Here is a 19,005-nt window from a genome sequence, read left to right as displayed (position 1 = left end):
AACCCTTCCCCTAACCCTAACCTTAAGCCTTTTAGCTAACCCTTACCCTGAACCTAAAGTCTAGCAACCCCAAAGTTTGCGAGTTTGAATTTAATCACAGACAACTTTAGCATTTTAGCTAATTAGCAACTTTTCAACTACTTACTACTTTTTAGCTACTTTGCAACTACTTCCCCTTCTCCTAACCTCAACCTTAACACTTTTAGTTAACCCTTCCCCTAACCCTACCATAACTCCTACTCTTAACCCTAACCTTAACCCTAACCCTGGGCTACCGAGTGGGGCAGTGGTCTAAGGCACGGCATCTCAGTGCAAGTGGCATCACCACAGTCCATGATTCAAATCCAGGCTGTATTAGATCCAGCTGTGATTGGGAATCCCATAGGGTGGTGCACAATTGGTCCGGGGTAGGCCATCATTGTAAATAAGAATGTGTTCTTAACTGGTTTGCCTAGTTTAATATTTTCTTGTATAAACTTAACCCCTAGCCTAGCTAATGTTAACCAGCTAGCTAATGTTAGCCACCTAGCTAGAATTTGATCATATTACTCCAGTGCTAGCCTCTCTACACTGGCTTCCTGTCAAAGCAAGGGCTGATTTCAAGGTTTTACTGCTAACCTACAAAGCATTACATGGGCTTGCTCCTACCTATCTCTCTGATTTGGTCCTGCCATACATACCTACACGTACGCTACGGTCACAAGACGCAGGCCTCCTAATTGTCCCTAGAATTTCTAAGCAAACAGCTGGAGGCAGGGCTTTCTCCTATAGAGCTCCATTTTTATGGAACGGTCTGCCTACCCATGTCAGAGACGCAAACTTGGTCTCAACCTTTAAGTCTTTACTGAAGACTCATCTCTTCAGTGGGTCATATGATTGAGTGTAGTCTGGCCCAGGAGTGGGAAGGTGAACGGAAAGGCTCTGGAGCAACGAACCGCCCTTGCTGTCTCTGCCTGGCCGTTTCCCCTCTTTCCACTGGGATTCTCTGCCTCTAACCCTATTACAGGGGCTGAGTCACTGGCTTACTGGGGCTCTTCCATGCCGTCCCTGGAAGGGGTGCGTCACCTGAGTGGGTTGATTCACTGATGTGGTCATCCTGTCTGGGTTGGCGCCCCCCCTTGGGTTGTGCCATGGCAGAGATCTTTGTGGGCTATACTCAGCCTTGTCTCAGGATGGTAAGTTGGTGGTTGAAGATATCCCTCTAGTGGTGTGGGGGCTGTGCTTTGGCAAAGTGGGTGGGGTTATATCCTTCAGGGTTTGGCCCTCTCCGGGGGTGTCCTCGGATGGGGCCACAGTGTCTCCTGACCCCTCCTGTCTCAGCCTCCAGTATTTATGCTGCAGTAGTTTATGTGTCGGGGGGCTAGGGTCAGTTTGTTATATATGGAGTACTTCTCCTGTCCTATTCGGTGTCCTGTGTGAATCTAAGTGTGCGTTCTCTAATTCTCTCCTTCTCTCTTTCTTTCTCTCTCTCAGAGGACCTGAGCCCTAGGACCATGCCCCAGGACTACCTGACATGATGACTCCTTGCTGTCCCCAGTCCACCTGGCCGTGCTGCTGCTCCAGTTTCAACTGTTCTGCCTTATTATTATTCGACCATGCTGGTCATTTATGAACATTTGAACATCTTGGCCATGTTCTGTTAAAATCTCCACCCGGCACAGCCAGAAGAGGACTGGCCACCCCACATATGCTCTCTCTAATTCTCTCTTTCTTTCTCTCTCTCGGATGACCTGAGCCCTAGGACCATGCCCCAGGACTACCTGACATGATGACTCCTTGCTGTCCCCAGTCCACCTGGCCGTGCTGCTGCTCCAGTTTCAACTGTTCTGGATTATTATTATTCGACCATGCTGGTCATTTATGAACATTTGAACATCTTGGCCATGTTCTGTTATAATCTCCACCCGGCACAGCCAGAAGAGGACGGGCCACCCCACATAGCCTGGTTCCTCTCTAGGTTTCTTCCTAGGTTTTGGCCTTTCTAGGGAGTTTTTCCTAGCCACCGTGCTTCTACACCTGCATTGCTTGCTGTTTGGGGTTTTAGGCTGGGTTTCTGTACAGCACTTTGAGATATCAGCTGATGTACGAAGGGCTATATAAATAAATTGGATTTGATTTGATTTTTTCCAACCTACACTGTGAATATTGAAATTATCTATTCAATTCAGACAAGAAAAATACAATAATTTGTATTTTATTAGTTTAAGCACACTGTTTGTCTATTGTTGTGACTTAGTTGAAGATCAGATCAAATGTTATGACAAATTTATGCAGAAATCCAGGACATTCCAAAGGGTTCACATACTTTCTTCTTGCCAATGTATAATATGAATTATAATTAGTACCATATCATAGAAAATGGGTGATGAACAACCACAAATGAATACATACCATACGAAACTTAACATATCATGCTAAATGGAGTGTCTTGGAATTACGTACAGAATAATACGAAATGCTCTGAGACCAGGTTAGAGCCATCCAATGGCAGCTTTCTTTATATAATATCACAATACACCTCAGATGCCCTCTGGGTGCTCTCTGAAGTGTCTCTTGAGTGCCAAAGAGTTAGGAGGAAACTTTTCAGGAGATCAAAAGGGTTGAATGACATTCTGATCCCTCGAAAGGTGGAAGGTGGAATGGTGACACTAAAGATGACGGTTTTGGTACCTGAAATACAGTATATCATGCTTTCATGCCTGGTAACACACATCATGGTCAACCTGAGCCTTGTCCTTGGCATGCATTACAAAGTACTGTTTATTCTTTATTGAAATCAAAGTTTAATTTTAGTTCCAGAGGCAAAACTCCCCCCCCCCCCCTAGTTTTCTCACCAACTGTGAAGTTTATTTTTGCAGGGAGGTAATGACCCTAATTGAAGGCACTAACATTTTCAAAATGTGAGGCAGTAAGTTAGGGGGACAGAGACTTCAGTAATCCTCCAGCACAGTCACTCATTATTGGGGCACGAGGAAACGGGTAAGGGAGAGGGGGAATTCTCGCTATGGGTGTTACAGATTTTTTTCTATGTTTTGGTCTAGATTATTTAATCATTGCATAGCCTATTTTCATAGCTGAGGTTAAATAATAGTAATTAAAGACATGCTCCGGTACTTTGGCGACTACTAAGTATTTTTAAACCTCCCACTTTGGGCTGGATGTGTCAATGTGTAGTTCATACATGCATAATCTATTACCTCACGTAGCCAGTTTGAAAGCCACAGTTTTCTGGAAGCTGTGTGATGGCATTTCCCATACATTTACTGTCACGTGGGCCAGCCCCCTAGCAATTCAAGTTTCAGCCAATGAGCTTCAGCCCCTCGGCATTTGAGTGACAGCCAGCAAGACGCACACACAGTAGAGCGAGAGAGCCAGCAATGATGTGGTGCACATATCTGCACATTTGTGATGTAGTACGCAATATCCTGGGAGCCCTTTTGGCTCCTGAGCACTACTGGCTAAAAAGTATACAAAAGTACCGGAGAATATCTTTAAGAGATCAATCTGCCAAGCCTTTCTTAAGTTGATTCAAATATTCTTTGAGCTGAGTTTTTGTTAAAAACTGTAGAGTCCTCATTACATGCAGGGTTGGGTAGGTTACTTTCTAAATGTTACTAGTTGCCTGTCCAGAATTGTAATCAGTAACGTAACTTTTGGATTACCCAAGATCAGTAACAAAATCTGATTACTTTCCCCTTAAGAGGCATTAGACGAAGACAACAAGGATCCATCAAACACATTTGGTGTGTCATCATAGTGTTCTCTGACTTGTAGACAGACTCGCTCAGGTGGAACAAACTTAAACTTGCCCCTTTTTTCAATGGTGAATTGAATGTCATTGAGAAAACATGGTGAAAAACTATATATATTTTTTAGCAATCATCCTTTCTGAATTGAGCAATCTTTACATTAAACATTGACATAAGCCAAAAGATGTATTATTAATCTAAGGTATGACTGAAGTACAGTAATGTTGAAAGTGGGAAGAAAGGAGACTTTCAACATAAAAAATGTTAAACTACATAAATAACAACAGAAAAGGTTGTAAGGGTGAAAAAACCTTTGTGTTTTTAAAAAAATGTCTTGTTCCTCTGAGACTTGAAATGGAATACAGGTAAAATCATGCAATGTAGAGCATTGCTCAAATGTCAGAAGGTACATTCAACATGCTCTGTATGTGTATGTTTTACTACTAGGTTTAATTGGTTGTTTCTTTTAATTGGTTGAGAGAAATGTGAAAAGACATCATTATTCTATTAGTTTGGATACAATTGAAGCCACAATCTGTAATTCTGCATATTATACCTTCAATGAGGTAAAGTTTTGTTTGACCCTCAGTACTTCAAAATGAAATTGGTCTCTCTTTTCTGTTTTTGATAGTTATCCAACTTCATAACTATGTATAGAAGCTGTTCACTTCCCTCTCCCTGTTTTGTCAGCAGAAATGTGGTGTTCCTGAAAACACGAAAGCATCCAGCATGATTCCTCGGTTAACCAGACACAGCAATGTCAAATCAAATCAAATTGTATTGGTCACATACACATATTTAGCAGATGTTATTACGGGTGTAGGGAAATGCTTGTGTTCCTAGCTCGAACAGTGTAGTAGTATCTAACAGTTCACAACAATATTGATTCCAAGTCTATGTATATAGGGCAGCAGCCTCTAAGGTGCAGGGTTACGTAATCGGGTGGAAGCTGGCTAGTGATGGCTATTTAATTAACAGTCTGACGGCCTTGAGATAGAAGCTATTTTTCAGTCTCTCAGTCCCAGCTTTGATGCACCTGTACTGACCTCACCTTGTGGATGATAGCGGGGTGAACAGGTAGTGGCATGGGTGGTTGATGTCCTTGCTGATCTTTTTGGCCTTCCTGTGACATCGGGTGCTGTAGGTGTCTCAGAACAGAAGACACTGCTTCACTTGGATGACTATTTCTCGCTTGTCTCATTGTTCTCTCGCTACAGGGTAATTATTCTGTGTGTGTAACACTACACCAAAACTGACCTCCTCCTCCTCCTGCTCTCCTTCATACACATGTGGCCACTCACATCCCCATCACCTCTAATTAGAGCCAGGGTTACGGCAGGCGGGGGCTCATGTGTGTTCTTTATGCGTGTGGCTGCCGTGTTTGCCTGTGATTATCTCCTGTAACCTGGCTGTGAAAGTTTGTCCCTGACCCCAAGCTGACTCTGCTGGGGTGGGGAGAAGAGTGGTGGGAAGGGACTGGGGATGGGAAGGGGCTTGGAGGGCTTCATGTTGCATATAATGCTCTGGCGGCAGGCGCGTGGAGACAGGACCCACGGTAGACCAGGCTGCCCCAGCCCTGGAGCTAATCATTGTTTACTAGTCTAATTTCCACTTCTCAGTGAGCTACTGTCACGCACAGCACCGACAGGCAGGAAGGAGGGGGGCAGAGAGGAGAGGAAAGCCAGGGGTCCAACAGGCAGTTGCTGAGCCGGTGGGACTTGGGAAAGGGGAAGAGCAAAGGGGAATGCAGGAATTTCAGTGTAGATTAGGCTTTAGAAAGAACACGGGTGAGCCAATATCGAAAACAAGACTGACAAACCAGTAAACAGACCAACCAAAACATCCCCTGGGCCTTAGCCATCCCAGCCAGCCAAGGAGGTAACCACCGGACATTGCTAGTTTGAGATGCTGAAGTTTGAGATGACTGCATTTTTTCAGGGCTGGCCATGTACGGTATGAGGTCACAAAGACAGACACTCCTCACTGGGCACACACTGGTGAATCAACATTGTTTCCACATATTTTCAATGAAATTACATTGATCAAATGTGGAATAGACGTTGAATTGGTATCTGTGCCCAGTGGCTCACAGCTCAAACATGGCCACAGTCTTGACTGCAGTATAAAAGGAGGACTTAAAAAGGAACATTTAGGCATCATTCACTTTAGTGGAATGATAACATCCTGACACAGTAGTTGGGGGAAAGTAGAGCTGACACGTAATGTGCACAAAGATAAACAACACTTGTTGTAAATCTTGAAGTGTATAAATAGCCTAGCTCTTGGCCTGTGCAATGACGCCACCTTTTCACACGAGAGCCATGACGGCCAAAATCTGTTTAACCTTTTTAATTAGTATGAAAATGCTGTTAAACTAAGTGTCATTGAATTACTGAAACCTTTTCACATGTTGAGGACATTTTCCCTGCATTCAAGGCCTGTATATCCTCGTAGCATCCATGCTATAAAGAGTGTTGCAATCTATTCATAATTCAAGACAAAGAGTGACATAAATTACTAATGATTAACAAAGAGAATAATATACATAAAATGAATGTGGCCATGAATATGGTATGAGTTTACAATGAAATTGCTTGTCATGCAGAACGTTCACCCCATGTACTTCGCTCAGTGATCTGAGTGGCATGATCATAACAGCCTGGTTGTGTTTAAAAAAATATATATATTTTTTTTTAGGTGGTAGATCAGCTTTAATATTACAGATATATTGTGGCTTCTATGAATGTAATTGTTTGCATAATTTCCAATCGCCCATATATATATATAATATATAATAATATTTTAAGTGAAAAGTTTGCACACACCTACTCATTCCAGGGTTTTTCTTAATTTTTTACTATTTTCTACCTTGTAGAATAATAGTGAAGACAAAAAATTATGAAATAAGACATATGGAATCACGTAGTAACCAAAAAAGTGTGAAACAAATCCAAATATATTTTCTATTTGAGATTCTTCAAAGTAGCCACCCTTTGCCTTGATGACAGCTTTGCACACTCTTGGCATTCTCTCAACCAAATCCACCTGGAATGCTTTTCCAACAGTCTTATAGGAGTTCCCACATATGCTGAGCACTTGTTGGCTGCTTTTCCTTCAGTCTGCGGCCCAAATAATCCCAAACCATCTCAATTGAGTTGAGGTAGGGTGATTGCGGAGGCCAGGTCCTCTGATGCAGCACTACATCACTCTCCTTCTTGGTCAAATAGCCCTTACACAGTCTGGAGATGTGTTGGGTCATTGTCCTGTTGAAAAACAAATTATAGTCCCAACAAAGCGCAAACCAGATGGGATGGCATATCACTGCAGAATGCTGTGGTAACAATGCTGTGTCACGCCCTGACCTTAGAGAGACGTTTTATTTCTCTATTTGGTTAGGTCAGGGTGTGATGTGGGGTGGGCATTCTATTTTTTTTTCTAGATTTCTTTATTTCTATGTTTTGGCCAGGTATGGTTCTCAATCAGGGACAGCTGCCTATCGTTGTCTCTGATTGGGAATCATACTTGGGTAGCCCTTTTTCCCTCCTTTCAGCGTGGGTAGTTAACTTTGTTAGTGGCACTTAGCCCTGTAAGCTTCACGGTTGTTTATCTTGTATCTTGTTTTGTTGGTGACATTCCTTAAATAAAAAGAGAAATGTACGCTCACAACGCTGCACTTTGGTCCACATCCAACAACACCCGTGACATGCTGGTTAAGTGTGCCTTGAATTCTAAATAAATCACAGACAGTGTCACCAGCAAAGCACCCCCACACCTCCTCCTCCATTCTTCACGGTGGGAACTACACATGCAGAGATCATCAGTTCACCTACTCTGCGTCTCATAAAGACACAGCGGTTGGAACCGAAAATCTCACATTTGAGCTCATCAGACCAAAGGACAGATTTCCACCAGTCTAATGTCCATTGCTCGTGTTTCTTGGCCCAAGCAAGACTCTTCTTATTGGTGTCCTTTAGTAGTGGTTTCCTTGCAGTAATTTGACCATGAAGGCCTCCCAGTCTCCTCTGAACGGTGGATGTTGAGATGAGTCTGTCACTTGAACTCTGTGAGGCATTTATTGGGTTGCAATTTCTGAGGCTAGTAACTCTAATGAACTTATCCTCTGCAGCAGAGGTAACTCTGGGTCTTCCTTTCCTGGGGCGGTCCTCGTGAGAGCAAGTTTCATCTGACCATCATGTCTTAAAGTCATGATGGACTGCTGTTTCTCTTTGCTTATTTGTGCTGTTCTTGCCATAACATGGACTTTGTATTTGACCAAATAGGGCTATCTTCTGTATACCACCCCTACCTTGTCACAACACAACTGAATGTCTCAAACGCATTAAGAAATGAAAGAAATTCCACAATAATAGAACATTTAACAAGGCACACCTGTTAACTGAAATGCATTCCAGGTGACTACCTCATGAAGCTGGTTGAGAGAATGCCAAAATCATTTTAAACACTATTATTGCACATAGAGTGAGTCCATGCATCTTATTATGTGATTTTGTCCAGCACATTTTTACGCCTGGACTTATTTAGACTTGTCATAACAAAGGGGTTGAATACTTATTGACTCAAGATAGTTCAGATTTCCAATTTTTATAAAAAAATTTTTTTTTGAAAACCATAATTCCACTTTAACATTATGGGGTATTGTTTGTACTTTCCAAATGCACTGTATGTCCAATGATGACCTCTTAAACTGAGGTGAGGTGAGGACATACTGCTCTGGTGAGCAGCGGTGCAACTTTCACTGGGGATGGACATGTCTCACATTCTGAAATTAAATTTTTGTCCCCCCCCAGTTTTATCATTGGAATGTGATACAAATCAAAGCAGTGATGTGCTTTAGGACCATGCGGACGCCTCCGAGCGGTCGGGTAGGCTATTTGGAGTGTTAATCCGATAGGATTAAAAAAAGTATAATAATAATAACTATGTCTCCCCCACTTCTAAAACCAACGTTGTGCCCCTGCTGGTGAGTCTCATTTATGTTAATACAAAAATATTAACTTCTGGACACAGGATGTTTTCCATTGGACTCTTTGTTCAAAGACAGCCATTGAAAAGCATAACATTTCAATCTTATTTGAAGTGGGGGTTTTTCATGATACACATGATACACATGCAACTCAGAATAAAAAAAGAATGTTCACAAGCTAAATGCTTTCATTGATTTGGAATGGACAAAAGGGGGGAGGGATATAGGCTACATTTATAAAACGGCATCATGTATTTACGTTAACCTAAACACAATTGGGTTAAGTTATTTTTAATGTTTCATGAACCTCAATGATATGTTTTATTTATGTCTGATTACTTATGTCTGATTACTTATGTCTGATTACGTATGTCTGATAGTACTTTTCATGTCATCTAAATGCTTTCTTTCTGATGCATAGGACTAAAATGTTTATTTTTTCCTCATTAGAGTATTGCAAGGTTATTGTTATTTTCCTCTTGGCACTCTTTGTTATGTCTAGGCCCTGATTAGCAAGCATTCCCATCCTGTGCGCGTGGTTATTGTTGAAGGGCCAAATTACCTGTAGTTAGGCTACTTCGGCTGCCGAATTGCAGCTGATACTATTTTTGTGCGCTCTGTAGGACTACGTGCCTCTCGCAGCCTCTGTTTGCATAACCTGTTGAACTAGGGACAAGTCAAGTCAAGTCTGAATGACAAAATCAAAGCTGGAACAGAAAGCAATTACATCAAACTCTTCCTGAGGAAATGATAGGGTTTGCTCACCTCGGATGCAGAATTTCTGTCACGGAATGCCCTTGCGTGTAGACCTAATGTGTGCAGGATTGATGGTTGTGAATCCACTGACAGTTGGGTTGTGGTCAATAACCTCAAAGATATGTAAATAACGAGATTACGAGAAACAATTGACTAGGCCTACTATTCTGTGTGAAAAGAGCACATTGTAGGCCAAGTTTGATTATTTGTCTTATTACAAATGTTCAATATATATTCGTTTCTCATTTGCGTTATAAGAGTGTAAAAAAACATGTTATAAGGATGTAATAACACAATATTTTGTGATAGAATCTCCGTGATAGGCCTAGTTTGGAGGATAATAAACTTGCCTAAATATGCACAGAATTAATTTCTATAGGCTACTGTATTATCACTGAAAGCTTACATCCAAATTTAAACAGGAAAAGTGTCGCATGTATTCATGTCCTCACCCTTCACGACGGTCTGCGTGACATATTTTTACTTTAAGTGGCACTGATTCGAAGCCATGCATTATGTACAGTTATTTGTTTTTCTCATTTGAGTTTTTGCGTGCTAAGGAACGGAGCAGAGATGAGCTTGCGTGCCATGCCGGCCTAGCGTGCGCGGAGCTTGGTCACTGAGCCCCAGACTCCCCAGGGAGCAGGGGGTGGAGATTCTACTCAGAGATTAAAATGAGCAGGAGAAGGGAAAAAGTACAAGTAGAAATGCCTTCCAGATGACCCCGATTTTGTTAGCTCATCTGTGGCTGTCTGACGGACCCGTATTAGGGCACAGTTTAATTACGCATTCCTCACCCTGGGTGCCTGATGCGTAATGATGACTCCACTAGTGCTCCAGATAACGAATGTTCATTGCCAAGGTTTTCTTTGAATTACCCCTACTGCGCAACTCACTGGTCACATTCCATTTTCAGGTACCTGAATTAGATATTTGTGAGAATATTTGCATATCATAATTTAGTTATTCAAATAGTTCCATGTACCTTATTGACTAGTCATACTCTTCTCAGGAACATGTACCTTATTGACTAGTCATACTCTTCTCAGGAACATGTACCTTATTGACTAGTCATACTCTTCTCAGGAACATGTACCTTATTGACTAGTCATACTCTTCTCAGGAACATGTACCTTATTGACTAGTCATACTCTTCTCAGGAACATGTACCTTATTGACTAGTCATACTCTTCTCAGGAACATGTACCTTATTGACTAGTCATACTCTTCTCAGGAACATGTACCTTATTGACTAGTCATACTCTTCTCAGGAACATGTACCTTATTGACTAGTCATACTCTTCTCAGGAACATGTACCTTATTGACTAGTCATACTCTTCTCAGGAACATGTACCTTATTGACTAGTCATACTCTTCTCAGGAACATGTAAAGCAATAGAACATAGGATCATTTTCATCTCAAACTGGTTCAAATGTTCTCTTCTTTCCTTCCTAAATAATCTGAGTTTATAGTTTACTGGATTGCTAATTATCACTGTCATCAATTATTTGGGATGAGCAGCCAACACAATCAATGTCCTCTATGTTTAATTTTGATCTCATTTTGGAATGTCACAGTTTATACTTGTCTAATCCATTTAATTTGTTAAATTACAAAATGTTTCCAAAAACTGGAGATGGAATGTGCTGTGGCTTTGCAGCAAATTGTCTATTGTGTAATTAAGGGGTCATTTGTAAAAATGAAGAGGAAATGAAGAGCCGGGGCCAAGGCCCAGTTCTTGTATTTACTGGGAAAGCCACAACACTCCCTTCATCATCCTGTATTATTATCTCTATCTTGTCATTCAGCAAGTCTTCAGCATTCTAGAAACCGTATCACTCTATAAGCTTTACATTTGTACATTTTACCAGGAGCTGTATGGAAAAGTTTTAATGATTGATACCTTCATAAATTGTACATTCCCCAGCAAGAAACCAAAAATTGTCTCTCAAACAGAAGGGGGAACTAACAAAATGTCACCGACAACAAACAAAACGAAGGTGGTGTTCAGGAGGTGTTTTGAAAGACACTCATGGGAGCGTCCACTGAAAGTTGACTAGCAACAACAAACAACTGGGACCTAAAAGACAGCCGCCATGAGTGGCCACTAAATTTGCCCAAGAAGAGGCAAACAAAATTAAAACCTACACAAAACTTATAGAAAACCAAAATGTTGAGCAAAACTGAAACAAGGAATATCGGATAAAGAATTGCGTCTTAGATATCAAATAGGGAGCGACAACTAAAGGTGTTAGCCCTCCACATCTCTCAAGATCACTGGAGCACTGGGCAAGCAACTCTTAAATATCAGCACAGGTGAAATCACTTCTGACTAACGAGATGACAAGCCAGCACAGGTGTAACACATATTGACTGACAGTGCCGTGTATTCATGGATGCCAAGGGCAGCCAGGCTTCCACAAATACACTACATGACCAAAAGTATGTGGACCCCTGCTCATCGAACATCTTATTCCAAAATCCAAAAGCATTAATATGGAGTTGGTCCCCCCCCCCCCTCCTGTTGCTGCATGGAAACCCATTTCAAGATGCTCCCGACAAACAGTTCTTGCAGTTCTGACGTTGCTTCCAGAGGCAGTTTGGAACTCGGTAGTGAGTGTTGCAAACAAGGACAGACAATATTTTACGTGCTACGCACTTCAGTACTTGGTGGTCCCATTCTATGAGCTTATGTGGCCTACCACTTTGCGACTGAGCCATTGTTGCTCCTGAACGTTTCCACTTCACAATAACAGCACCTACAGTTGACTCTAGCAGGGCAGAAATTTGACAAACTGACTTGTTGGAAAGGTGGCATCCTATGACTGTGGAAACTTTGAAAGTCACCGTGCTCTTCAGGAAGGCCATTCCACTGCAAATGTTTACTTATGGAGATTGCATGGCGGTGTGCTCAATTTTACACACCTGTCAGCAACGGGTACACAGTTGAAGTTGGAAGTTTACATAGAATTAGGTTGGAGTCCTTAAAACGAGTTTTTCAGCCACTCCACACATTTCTTGTTATACAAACTATAGTTTTGGCAAGTTGGTTAGGACATCTACTTTGTGCATGACAAGTAATTTTTCCAACAATTGTTTACAGACAGATTATTTCACTTATAATTCACTGTATCACAATTCCAGTGGGTCAGAAGTTTACATACATGCAAAGTTGACTGTGCCTTTAAAGCTTGGAAAATTCCAGAAAATTTTGTCATGGCTTTAGAAGCTTCTGATAGGCTAATTGACACCATTTGAGTCAATTCAAGGTGTACCTGTGGATGTATTTCAAGGCCTACCTTCAAACTCAGTGCCTCTTGCTTGACATCATGGGAAACCTAAAGAAATCAGCCAAGACCACAAAATGGTAGACCTCCACAAGTCTGGTTCATCCTTGGGAGCAATTTCCAAATGCCTGAAGGTACCACGTTCACCCGTACAAACAATAGTGCGCAAGTATAAACAACATGGGACTACGCAGCTGTCATACCGCTCAGGAAGGAGATGCATACTTACAAAGTTGTTGGAAAATGGCTTAAGGACTTAAGGACAACAAAGTCAAGGTATTGGAGTGGCCATCACAAAGCCCTGGCCTCAATCCCATAGAAACTTTGTGGGCAGAACTGAAAAGGTGTGTGCGAGCAAGGAGGCCTTCCAACCTGACACCAGCTCTGTCAGGAGGAATGGGTCAAAATTCACCCAACTTATTGTGGGAAGCTTGTGGAAGGCTGCCCAAAACATTTGACCCAAGTTAAACAATTTAAAGGCAATGCTACCAAATACTAATTGAGTGTATGTAAACTTCTGACCCACTGGGAATGTGATGAAATAAATAAAAGCTGAAATAAATCATTCTCTCTACTATTATTCTGACATTTCACGTTCTTAAAATAAAGTGGTGATCCTAACTGACGTAAGACAGGGGCTTTTTAATAGGATTAAATGTCAGAATTGTGAAAAACTAAGTTTAAATGTAATTGGCTAAGGTGTATGTAAACTTCCGACTTCAACTGTAGCTGAAAAGAGCTGAATTCACTCATTTGAAGGGATTGTGAAACATACTTTTGTATGTATAGTGTATATGACCAATAAATACATACAAATTATTAATTAATATCTCTCTCTGTGTTTTCATAATTTTCTATCATTTCGCAAGTGGCTGAATCGCACCACAGAAAGCTTGGCTTCCTCATTGATTTTACCCACGCACTGCTACAGCTGACTAATGAGGTGACACCAGTCTGTGTACCCAACTTGCTAACATGCTAATGTCCAACCTCAAAATTTAAATGGAAAAACCAAAGCCTGTAACAATGTTAGTAAGTGATGTTTTGTTATTTTTCTTTTCTGCTTTCTGGGCCATGTTTGTAAAGGGAAAAAATACTCATTAAAGGTCAACATCACCTTTGACCATCAGCATGACAAGATATCACCTGGACACAGGCTACAGTATAAGCTGAGTGTGCCAATACCAATGCCTTCTAAACAACACATGGCTGAACAGATTGTATACAACATCTCCTGCAAAAACACCTTGTGAAAAAAAACACATCTCCTGTGTCCTGGTGACCAAAATCAGATCATCTGCACAGCATCTGTGCTATTCTGTGTAATAGGACATGAAGCAGGCTGCTTCTCTTTTTTCTCTAGCTCTCACCTCTAAGGAAAAGGCTCATCAATGTATGATCTGTGTTTTCTCTGCTCCAGCCCCCCATTCTGTCCCAGACAAGGCTCCCTGCAGGTGGGATACTGAGCGGGGCCGGGACCGGTGCCAGTGTCTCCGACACAGACACATTGAACATTATGTGCAGTGTGGATGCTGCCAGCAGGTCACTCTTCTCATTGTGTAATTAGGCGGATAATGTTCCGTGATTCCCTGTCTTTTGCACCTCCATATGTTCCGCTTGAGCAGCTCGGTGGTTTTTAGTATCCTGAAAATGAAGCCGGGTCAAGGAACGGTCAGGTTACCCCCCTTTGGTGTTCAAATTTGTCAGATGAGCTGGTCCCCCTCACTGGAGCAACCAGGCCAGAGTTAATTCACAACGTTCTGGTCCCCGGCTCAGTCTCAGGCTCGCTGGCGGCCCTGTTGTTGTTTACACTTGGAACAAAATGCTATTTTTCTGATTAAGTTCATCAACTTCGCTGCTGTCGAATCAATATTGTGTTCAAGAAAGAAACACACTCTTTGGCAGACACAAAGAGTGAAATAAATATTTTCTTCATAAATCACAAAATTACAAATATTTTTGTGTAACGGCTAAGAACCTGGAAATCTATTAAAGTCATTGCGAGTCATAGTGGCAACATACAGTCCTGTGTGAGGAGGAGAGTGTAAAGTGTGGGTGGCTTTATGGAGGCCTGGGTAAGTTTTCTGCAGCATACCACAGTTGAACATGGCAGCCATGTGCATGTGGGGCTGTACATTTGGAGAAGTAATTATTGTATAATAGGAAGATAGGATATTTACTGACAGCACCGAAGTGTTTCTAGACTGGAGAAATGGAGTCACTTTAGACCCTGTGCAGTCATGCCAGTCAGGCCTTATCATCATGTATGAGACACAGTGCTGTGTAGAGCTGTCCTAAACAGCACAACTTGGCCCAAAGCAATATGGTTTATGCTTTGTGAAGCAGATAGCTCATTTCTGGGTGGAGAGGTAAGACACAACAGTGAGGTTCTGACAGATGAATGTGCCTTTAATGTGTGTATATGGACATATTTTGTGAATGACACCCCCGAGAGACACAGGTTTTAAATAATGTCATGAAACATCAAATAGCCATTCAGAGTACAGCAGGCGACTCTGTCTAACTATTCGTCTTTATAGGTGTCAGACTGAGTCCAGACATGAAAATAGAGAAGAAGAAAAATTAGATTGGAGTATCAAATCCTTGGAGAACACAACTGATCTTCTGAATTTCTAGAATTCTCTTAAAAGCAGTTGATTTGATGAATTGGTTGATTGAGTCACAGATTGTAGTGGATGATATACTGTCTCTGCACACTATGGGGGAGATTTTAGAAGAAACGCAGTAAGTGTAGATAGGAGGTCCTGATGCGGTAAAACAGTCATGAATTGACTAATGTCCATTTACTTAACTTTAGCCTGACAGTGTGTATACATCCCTTGGTCTGTGGTGGAGTGCATCCATACCAAATTCCTAAAAGTCTGGCACGCAATCTAGTTTCTACACACTATTCTAAAAGTTGCCAAATGTAACGGATGTGAAATGGCTAGCTTAGTTAGCGGGGTGCGCGCTAAATAGCGTTTCAATCGGTGACGTCACTTGCTCTGAGACCTTGAAGTAGTGGTTCCCCTTGCTCTGCAAGGGCTGCGGCTTTTGTGGAGCGATGGGTAACGATGCTTCATGGGTGACTGTTGTTGATGTGTGCAGAGGGTCCCTGGTTCGCCCCCGGGTATGGGCGAGGGGACGGTCTAAAGTTATGCTGTTGACCCGGATCACTGGTTGCTGCGGAAAAGGAGGAAGGTCAAAAGGGGGGTGAGTGTAACGGATGTGAAACGGCTAGCTTAGTTAGCAGTGGTGCGAGCTAAATAGCGTTTCAATCGGTGACGTCACTTGCTCTGAGACCTTGAAGTAGTGGTTCCCCTTGCTCTGCAAGGGCCGTGGCTTTTGTGGAGCGATGGGTAACGATGCTTCGTGGGTGACTGTTGATGATGTGTGCAGAGGGTCCCTGGTTCGAGCCCGGTTATGGTCGAGGGGACGGACTAAAGTTATACTGTTACACAAACATAGTCGTCATCCATGCAATGCTGTTCTTCCTGCCTGTCTCTAGGATCCTGGGAGATACTGGAGGAGACCACAGCTGGATATGGAATCTGACAGATCATTTAAAATGTCTGTCTCCATTATGTTCTCATCATCAGCATCTCCCCAACAATGCTTCTCATTAACGGCCATCATCTGTGGGCAAGGTATCTGTTTCCTTCCTTGCCTAACATGTAGTAAAGTATCTCCCAGTATCCCAGCATTGTGGCTGTCATTAGCTGGTCTCTCCCTTTATGTTGCAGTCTTTAAGATTGTAACACTAGTTTACCTCGTCTTTAACTATTGATTTAATGTGAGGTAGATGTCTTAATTACGTACCCTGTGTTGTTTGTCTATTGGACACAAGTAGTCCTCCTTCTGTCAAGAAGGGAAATGGCAACGACAAGCTGTTGAGAGCAGTAACGTCTGTCCTAAACAATAGAAGTACATGGATTAGTGTGCTCAAAGAACGGACGTGAAACAGCACAATGATCCATGAGGATGACACAACTCTTGCTCTTTTCATCCCAAACTCCTCTTCAAAAGCTTACATTGTCAAATTAGCCCTAAGTGAGGGATGACCGTGATTTTGAGATTTGAATTCAAATCTGAAGATAAACACATAAAATGGAATATTTCACTATCAATATTCTAACTCGGTAGATACATGCTTCCTGATCAACACCAATTTATTAATTTCTCCATGCAACAAACCTAGATAGTGGTTTTAGGTAGGTTTATTTTAAACAGTTGATATGTGAATGTAAATACATTGCTTTTTACTTTCTTAAAATGGCACTTCTCCACCCTCCTTTGCCCGCAAATATCACTCACTCACTCACTCACTCACTCACTCACTCACTCACTATTATGAATGGAGATGTGGATTACAACTTGATTAGGGAGATGTTTTTATGTTGACGCTCCATGGACAGCTAAAGAGGATTAACCAGAAAGACAGAGAGGACAATACTCTTGCAATACTCTTGCCATGCTCTGGAGTAAATGAAAGCCAATTTGAGAAAAAAAAAAAAAGAAGAAGTCAAGAACCAAATCTGAGTGCTAAATGGGATTTCTGTAACGTGTGTATCCTGCAGCGTCATTTCACACAAATCAGTGTGATGTTGGCTTTTCCAGGCCATATTTCACTCTGGCATGTAGAATGGTCCCTGCAGCTCCAGGGTTTACGTCTTCCCTCCCCGATTAGCCATAGTTCAGACTGCAGACCACTCTGTGGCCCACGATGATATGATGTGAGAAGCAGTGGAGGAAGTTTTAGGGCTCCTCGTAGATAATTTAGACAATGCAGTAAAATGCCTGCCTGCCTGCCTGCCTGCCTCTAGCACACACACATGCAAGCAAGGACGTAAGCACGCACCCCCTCCCCCTACACATTCACTCCACTTTATCACAGTCACACACACATGCGTGCCAGATCGTGTAACCATTACCAGCACGTCAACAGCATACATATCATCTTGCCTGTCCTCCTCAAACCTTTAGATTGCGTGACTTGTCTCAAAGTCGTCAAGTGTGAATTTAGGTTGACCTTCACCGTAAAAACACACATCAAGAGAGCGAGCCTATGGTGGAATGTTGGTTATTTTATGGCACCAGTGGAGCATCACATCTCTACGTCAGTCAGAGCCTTTAGCTACCTTAGGTTTCTTTGGTCACAGTGGCTTTAGGTGACAGACTGGAACCATTTCCCTGCTAATGAGAGCCTTACTGAACAGCTCTCAGACCCAGAAGCAACTTGAAAGACAAAGGTTAATAACAGCTAATGAGCCAGCCACTTAAGGGATATGAATAGTAAACACAGTCTGTTATAGACATCAGTCCTTCACCCTGTGGACATATCACAGACAACATGAAATACTGCTATGGAATTTTCTCCTCATAAGGAATGGATGAGGTTCTTCTTGTGCTGAGGTCATTGGTAATGTCTTGTAAACACAAATCACTGATTAACCATTTAGTGGTTTTGTATTCACGGTTTGTGTGGAAACAAGTTTAAGGCAGACAGACTGTGCTGATCAGGGATACACTTCAAATGTTTTAGAAAGGAAGGTTTGATGTAATGTAGAAGAATTGTAGACTTACAGTATAGGAAGTAGAGAGGCATGTTCCCCTCCTCCATGGGAGATTTCGCGCTGCATGACGTGGAACATCATCCATAATTTCCAATGTTTCTCCTCTCTCACATCATATAATCCTGTTAACAAGACTTTCCTCACTTCACCTCATATCTTCCTCCATTATCTACTTTGTGTGTGTGTGTGTGTGTGTGTGTGTGTGTGTGTGTGTGTGTGTGTGTGTGTGTGTGTGTGTGTGTGTGTGTGTGTGTGTGTGTGTGTGTGTGTGTGTGTGTATGTGTGTGTGTGTGCGTGTGTGTGTGTGCATACGTGTGTGTGTGTGTGTGTGTGTACATACGTGTGTGTGTGTGTGCGTACATACGTGTGTACGTTTGTGTGTGTGTCTGCCTACTGAGATAGGGGGCAGGGGGGGGCGGGGCTCTGAGGACTGTAGAAGAGTCCTTTCAATTGACAGAACAAAACCGATGAAAACTGTGTTAGCAGGGAACAATGGAGGCTGTTTTTCCTGGCTATTTGGAGGAGCCTCCAGGCCCTGCTGGAGAGAGATGTGCTCTGTTTGGGAACAATTTCACAGGCATGTGAAATGAATTCAGATGTTGGCCATCAATTTCATAGAGGATGATTTGCCTTTTTTTCTCTATTTGATATGCT

The sequence above is a fragment of the Oncorhynchus kisutch genome, linkage group LG7 (assembly GCF_002021735.2).
Source record: "Oncorhynchus kisutch isolate 150728-3 linkage group LG7, Okis_V2, whole genome shotgun sequence".
Classification (NCBI taxonomy): Eukaryota; Metazoa; Chordata; class Actinopteri; order Salmoniformes; family Salmonidae; genus Oncorhynchus; species Oncorhynchus kisutch.
This window is presented reverse-complemented; position numbering follows the sequence as displayed.